Source organism: Aegilops tauschii, chromosome 2 (assembly GCF_002575655.3).
Source record: "Aegilops tauschii subsp. strangulata cultivar AL8/78 chromosome 2, Aet v6.0, whole genome shotgun sequence".
Taxonomy (NCBI): Eukaryota; Viridiplantae; Streptophyta; class Magnoliopsida; order Poales; family Poaceae; genus Aegilops; species Aegilops tauschii.
This window is the reverse complement of record NC_053036.3, coordinates 173,470,369-173,478,697: the sequence shown is the minus strand read 5'-3', so window position 1 is coordinate 173,478,697 and position 8,329 is coordinate 173,470,369.

Genomic DNA, 8,329 nt, shown 5'->3' with positions numbered 1-8,329 from the left:
AAACATGAACAAGTTTGTGATGAAAGAAAGGTAAGGATGTTGTCGATGGTAACTCAAATTACCAAGGGACGAGGATGGCTCTTATCATCAAGAACTCAACTGATAACCAGGAAGGAGTAAAAAATGTTGATGGTGATCACGACAAATTTTGTCGAGAGGCTCCATGAAGAAGCAATCAAACAACGACTGCATCAAGCAAAAGGACTGATGCAGCGAAAGATTATTGGAACAACATATGCGACACAAACTCGGAATCAAGTTTCTGGTTCGAGGTGAAACGATAATACGAGCAAATCGACATAAGCTTAGCTTATAGTCAAAAGATGTGCTTCGGGAATAAGGACCAGGTAGCACAGTTAAAATCAGCACGATACTGATATAGCCGATCAGGCTAGAAATGATGTGATCGAGTACAAACTCGTAAGTAAAGAAGATTACTAATAGTTGCTTAATCGCGATGCGGACTCGATTCAGTTATCGGTGTCCTTGAGTGTTTAATGACCCAGAGCCCGTGAAAAAATTGGAATCGGTGAGAATGTAGTACTTGATGGAGAACTCATAAGAGGTTATGCAGTTCCGTGATAATATCGAGATACCAGGGTGTAATACTCGATGAAAGATCAAAGTAAAGGTTGGACAGGTGTATTGATCCACATAAGACAAGTGCTTAAACTTGCCCGAGAAATGGGATCAAAGAAGAACATAGGGTCGGAACCACGATTGCAAAGGATCAATTCACCGATACCAAAGGATATTATATCAAGCAATTAGTTATTATTACAAGAAGCTTCCATGATAGGATCTACATTGTGTCCATGGGCATGAACACAAGTTCAAGGTCGACTCCCACCTCTTCAATGCATAACCTTCCATTCACCTCTCGCTTTCTGAAAATGACATTAGTTGTTGAAAGTTTTACCTGGTGCAATACCAGATAAGTATGACCCGTGAAATCTTTCAGGATCACACAGATTAAGGAAGGCATAGGTCCAACCCATCGGGGAATCATAGAAATATATACCACAAACTTTAGGATCAATTAACACATGCTCGAAGCAGAGCATGGTTGATAAAGGCCTGGGAGCTAAATTGCCAAAGGCAGAAAACACAATTTACCAAAGGCATTATGTATCAGGGAAGAAACTCTCAAGCTTATTGGATATGAAGGACAATATCGGATAATAACCAAGCAATTGATCTCGCGGACCACAAGGAATTTGATGTGAGTATCGGTACTCAATCAGAAGGAAAAAGAATGCAAAGGCATCAGGTTATAGAAACAACTGACTAATTCAAAGCTCAAATGCAAATGAATTATGATTTCCAAATCAAGGGAACAGAAGCAAACGCTTTGATTAAGAAATGGATAAGTTGAATAGACTTAGGGGTACATTCGACGACAACTTGATTGGTCGCGGACTAGCTCATGTTCAAAATGACCTCAGAGCCGGAAAGATGAATTCTAGGAACTGATTGAGGATTGCGAGCATTCGCAACATATTGAATTCAACGGACTCAAAATGATAATGACAAAGGATGCCAATAAGATTACCTGGCTTATGGTATTAATCATAATGAAAGCAAGCAAGAATTTCAAGAGCAATAGGCTGTTGAGGATTTTCGGAGGATCGAACGGTATTTCAAAGACTTTTGTGAAATACACGAATCAACTGGGGATGAGCGAAAACTCGATAAGTGCAAGAATTATCCGTAGGGATATTCAGGTGGCAAAGAAAATTGCAAGGCAGTAGGCACAAGTATTCTTGAAACAATAGAGAGAATTTCGGGGTATCTTGTAATAACAAGAGCAACGGAGAATGATTGTATGAACGACAAGTGTTTGACGTTATCCATAAGGATATGTCGGTGGTAGGAAAATGCAAAAGCAACGGGCACAAAGTTTCGAGAGAACATCGTTGAGTAACTTCGTAATCTTCTGGTACAGCAGGTGATCATCTGTAATAAGTGGCTCTCTTGGAGAAAGTTTTTACGAGAACCTAATGTTAGTGTTTTAGCAAATTCATTAAACCTGAATAGAAGAGAGTTCAGAGTCCCAGAGTAAAGATCGAGGAGTAAAAGATCCTAGTACCACCAATGGCGACGTGGGCCCGTAAGACACACAACCATATTAGTAAAAAGTTTTGCAATGTCTAGACTCAACTTCGGCCAAGGAGTGTGGAAGGGGGATTCCAACAGGCAGTCGGCTTTGATACCAACTTGTGACGCCCCCGATTCAATCGTACACTAATCATACACGCAAACGTGTACGATCAAGATCAGGGACTCACGGGAAGATATCACAACACAACTCTAAATAAAATAAGTCACTCGAGGGCTCAAATACAAGTGCTCGATCATAGACGAGTCAGCGGAAGCAATAATATCTGAGTACAGACATAAGTTAAACAAGGTGCCATAAGATGGCTAGCACAAACTGGGATACAGATCGAAAGAGGTGCATGCCTCCTGCCTGGGATCCTCCTAAACTACTCCTGGTCGTCGTCGGCAGCCTGCACGTAGTAGTAGGCACCTTCGGTGTAGTAGGAGTCGTCGTCGACGGTGGTGTCTGGCTCCTGGGCTCCAGCATCTGGTTGCGACAACCAGGAAGAAGGGAAAGGGGGAAAAGAGGGAGAAAAGCAACCGTGAGTACTCATCCAAAGTACTCGCAAGCAAGGATCTACACTACATATGCATGGGTATATGTGTAAAGGGGCCATATCGGTGGACTGAACTGCAGAATGCCAGAGTAAGAGGGGGATAGCTAGTCCTGTCGAAGACTACGCTTCTGGCAGCCTCCATCTTGTAGCATGTAGAAGAGAGTGATGGTAAGTTCACCAAGTAGCATCGCATAGCATAATCCTACCCGATGATCCTCTCCTCGTCGACCTGTGAGAGAGCGATCACCGGGTTGTATCTGGCACTTGGAAGGGTGTGTTTTATTAAGTATCCGGTTCTAGTTGTCATAAGGCAAAGTACAACTCCAAGTCGTCCTGTTACCGATGATCACGGCTATTCGAATAGATAAACTTCCCTGCAGGGGTGCACCACATAACCCAACACACTCGATCCCATTTGGCCGTACACACTTTCCAGGGTCATGCCCGGCCTCGGAAGATCAACACGTTGCAGCCCTACATAGGCACAACAGAGAGGTCAGCATGCCGGTCTAAATCCTATGGCGCAGGGGTCTGGGCCCATCGCCCATTGCACACATGCACGTTGCGTGGGCGGCCGGAAGCAGAACTAGCCCCCTTAATACAAGACCAGGCTTACGTTCCAATCCGGCACGCGCCGCTCAGTCGCTGATGTCACGAAGGCTTCGGCTGATACCACGACGTCGAGTGCCCATATCTTTCCCACGTAGTTGGTTAGTGCGTATAGACCAAATGGCCAGACTCAGATCAAATACCAAGAACTCGTTAAGCGTGTTATTTTGAAGTAACCGCAGACGCCGACCAGGGACAGGCCCACCTCTCTCCTAGGTGGTCTCAACCTGCCCTGTCGCTCCGCCACAAAGTAACAGTCGGGGGCCGTCGGGAACCCAGGCCCACCTCTACCGGGATGGAGCCACCTGCCCCTTCAGCCCCCATCTCCGAACAGTATCATAAGTAATGTAACAGTATAAAGTATATAGCATATGCCCGTGATCACCTCCCGATGTGATCACGACCCAGTAGTATAGCATGGCAGACGGACAAGAGTGTAGGGCCACTGATGGAACACTAGCATCCTATACTAAGCATTTAGGATTGCAGGTAAGGGTAAAAACTGTAGCAACAATGACAGGCTATGCAGCAGAATAGGATTAACCGAAAGCAGTAACATGCTACACTACTCTAATGCAAGCAGTAGAGAGAAGGAATAGGCAATATCTGGTGATCAAAGGGGGGGGCTTGCCTGGTTGCTCTGGCAAGGAGAGGTCGTCAACACCGTAGTCGAACTGGGGGTCGCCGGCAGTCTCGGGGTCTACCGGAAAGAAGTAACGGAGGGGGAACATAATAAATAATAGAGCAATCAAAGCATCACAAAAGCGTAACATGGCAAACGCGGTGCTAGATGTGCCCTAACGCGGTAGTAGGTGATACTGACGAAGGGGGGAAACATCCGGGAAAATATCCCCAGTGTTTGGCATTTTCGGACAGATGGACCGGAGGGGGAAAGTTGCGTGTTTGCTATGCTAGGAGTGTGTGGCGGATGAACGGGCTACGTATTCGGACTCATCTCGTCGTTCTGAGCAACTTTCATGTACAAAGTATTTTCATCCAAGCTACGGATTATTTGATATTAATTTATAAAGACTTAATCATTTTCAAGAATTAACATATCACTTTATTGAAAAGCATTTATGACTTCAGCATGACGTCATCGGTCAACTTTGACCATTGACCAGTCAACCTAACAGCTGGATCCCGTTTGTCATTGACAGAGTTTGACTAGACATGATTAGTTAGTGTAATAAGTGATTAGGTTAATTTAACAGATTTAATTAAGTTAATTAATTAACTAATTAATTATTTACTTTTATTACTTCCTTTTTATTCTTTTCTTTTCATTTTAATAAAAGGGGCGTGGGGCCCATATGTCATAGGCCCAGAGGGCCATACAGGGCGCGGGCGACGGGTTACGGGCGCGCCCCGTTCGGGCGCACGCCCAGGGGCACGCGGGCGTGGGCGCTGGCAGCCAGGAGCCAACGCGCGCACGCGAGGGGTGGTCGGGCGGCGCACGGGCGCCGGTGGTGAGCGGGACGACAGGGCCGTTGGCCACGACGAGCTAGTCAGGGAGCTAGGCGAAGGGCGCGGGTCCTCGAGCGGCACAGCGAGGCAGTGGCCGGAGCGCGAGCTAGACGGGCGCCGCGGACAGGGGTGGAGGGCACGACAGGCTCGACTTGCGCGGCGAGCGGCAGCGGCAGCCGCAAGAGAGGGCAGTGGTGTTGGCGGACGAGCATGGAGCGGTCAGGCTGGCGAGCGGGCGAGCCCGTGTGGCGCGGCCGCAGGCACGGCGCGGGGCGGATGGCGGAGACGGGGCTGCGCTGCGTGCGCGTGGACGACGTGGGGCGAAGCAGCGGGCAGCGACATGTGCAGTCATCGATGGGGGGTGGGAGGAGATAAGGCCGAAGCCCGAGCCTCACCCGCGTTGGAGGGACGAGGAGCGGCGAGGCGCGACGTGGTCCGGCGGGGAGGAGGTCGGGGACGAGCGACGGAAATGGGGAGCGATCCAGCGACGGGGTGGCGAGGCATTAGGGATCGGCTCCGGTGCAGATCCAGATCGGGACAAGGGGGATCCGGCAGAGGGGCTCAGTACGGCGACGTTGGAGGAGCTGCAGGGCGGAGGTGGCGGTCCTTGGGCGCGGTGCGCGTCGAGAGGAGGGGACCGAACAGGGGCGCCCCTCCTCTACATGTCTGCGTGTGTGTGTCGTGTGTGTGCGGGAGGCGGCGCTGGGAGGGAGACAAGGGAGCGAGGTGGGTTAGGGTTTCGGTAATAGGGGGGTTATAGGCGCGGTTGGGCCGGGGGAAGGAGCTGGGTCGGCCTGGGGTTGGCCTGGTGGCAGAACGGCCAGGGGGGTTCCTTACTTGTTTTTTTACTTTCTTTTCTTTATATATATTTCTCCTTTTGCTGATTTAGTTTTGTTTCTTATTAATTTTAGTCTTAGTAAAATATACACGTAGCATCTAAATTAGTATTTCAGCTTTGTCCATAGTCACAAAAAGTCTAGTCCTCAAATAAATTAGTTTGACATTTTATTAATTACAAAAGGTATTTAAATAATTGTTTTACTAATGTTTTATTCATCTTATAGTATTTAAACATTTTTATAAAGGTGTGGTTTCTCCACCATAATTACCTATGCAATATTTGGTTCACTCCAAACATTTTAGTTTTAATATTTGAAAACTTTTATTGTTTGCTTGATTTTGAATTTGAATCGGTTTTGAACTAACGCGAGATTAGCAACAGTAATCGAAGTGACGTGGCACCATTAGCAGAGAATTACTGTAGCTTGATTATCCGGGCGTCACAGGCCCCGTGCATGCCGGTGTAGCCTGAATGTTAGCTGATAGACGCTGTTAATCTCACTATTTGCCGAAGTAGTTTACAGTCAATATGCTCTGCTTAAGAAGCTTCCTTGCCCTGTTCTGCACTCAATCTGCTTAGCTGAGATGGCATGCCAAGGCTGATTAGTTGCTAAAATATCCTGCCATATATTTATTGTGACGTAGATTGCCATGGTCTAGTAGCCAATCTGTTAGGTGAAATAGCTCTACACCGTTTTATACTCGATCTTTGTTGTTGCGATGGCCTTCGATAGTTCGATGGTTGTGTGCTTGGCCTCATTGACTGCTGAAAGAGCCTGCCATAATTTAGCACTCAAATCTGTTTGCTGAATTAGCTTTACATATATTTTGTCACTTAGATCTACTCGTCCAAATATCTTGCCATAGCTTTAGACATCGACCTAGGTATTTTCTTCTGGACTTCATAAAAAAGCATATATGTTTTTCCTGTAATATCTAGTAGAAGAACTAATTTGCATGTCTAACAGATGGACATGACTTGGATAACTTCTGCTCGAAGATTCTCCGCTGCATATGTCGAGGGGGTTGAAAACTTCATGAACTTTATCAGAGCTGAGTACGGTGGTCCGAAATCAGATGTGCTCTGCTCGTGTAGCAGTTGTATGAATTCAGTTACAAGACCCCAGTCAACTATGCAAAATCATCTACACATGTATGGGATGTCGGTCACATATACTAGGTGGGTTCATCATGGTAAAGCTGTGAACGTCAATGTTATTGACTACGTGGAAGCAGCAGATCACCATCTTGATCTGCCTGATGCTCAGGTGGAAGAGGAGGAGGAGGTGGTGGCGGAGCCAGTGAGTTTGACGAACATTGAAACAATGCTACAAAATGCTCATGCATTCCGTGAACTTTCACCTGCAGAAGAAAAACGGTGGGCCCGCGTGTTGGAACAATGCAACGTGGCTGTCACCCTAGGAAATAAGCTGTCAGTATTCTCAGCTATGGTCACCTTTCTTCAGGTGAAGACATCTGAGCGGATGACCAAGAAATCATTCGATGCGATGTTGGCTGCTTTCCGCAAAGCTTTCCCAGATGCGTCTGAGCTGCCACACACCTACAGTAAAATGAAGAATTTCCTTCGTGCAGTTGGAATTGGATATGATATGATCCATGTTTGTAAGAATAATTGTGTTCTGTTCCGGAAGGATTATGCCAACCTAAGTGAATGCCCGAAATGCAAATCATCAAGATTGAAAGATGGCAATGCTGTGAAGAGGATTCCTCATTATGTTCTGAGACATTTTCCAATTACACCAAGATTGCAGAGGTTGTTTCATGATGCTGAAACAAGAGAGGATGTACTGTGGCATTCTAGGAACTAGGAGTACAGAGATCAGAATGTAATGAGCCATCCATCACATGGTAGTGAGTGGAAAAGCTTCAATCAGAAGCACAAACAGTTTGCTGCTGACCCGAGAAACATTAGACTTGGCTTAGCTTCAGATGGATTTAACCCATTTGGCCACCAGAGCGCCACATATAGCATGTGGCCAGTGCTTGTTATCCCTTACAACATGCCTCCAAATGTCTGCACCAAAGAATCAAACAACATGATGGCCTTGCTCATCCTAGGTCCAAAAAGTTCTGGAAAGGATTTTGATTTGTTCATGGAGCCTCTTGTGGAGGAACTTCAACAACTATGGAGGGGTGTTCTCACTCGAGACCTATATAGCAGCCCACCAGCTGATTTCTTTCTGCGTGCTGTTATAATTTGGTGCATCCATGATTATCCGGCTTTGGGCACTATGTCAGGGCGAACGACACATGGTTACAGTGCATGTGTTCGCTGTGACAGGAATCCGCTGTCATACGCAATACTTAGCAAGATCTGTTACATTGGACACCGCCGTTTCCTTGCCAAGGACAAGCCACATCCTAGAAAATACCGACATGTGTTCAATGCAAAGCATGAAAACCGTGATGCGCCAAAGAGGCTCACCGCCAATGAGTTGCAAGTGGAATTAGAGAAGGTCAGGCATATTACACCAGGAAACCATCCTGATAATGGTAGCGGGAAAAGGAAGCATGGCAGGGCAGAAGAGAGATTATTGTTTACCCGCAGGTCCACTTTGTGGGACTTGGAGTATTGGAAAGATTTGGATCTGCGGCATAATCTTGATGTGATGCACATCGAGAAAAATATATGTGACAGCATTATCGGCACACTTCTTAATATTGAAGGCAAGACGAAAGATACCTTAAAATCTAGGATTGATTTGACACACCTGGGTATCAGACAGGATTTGCAG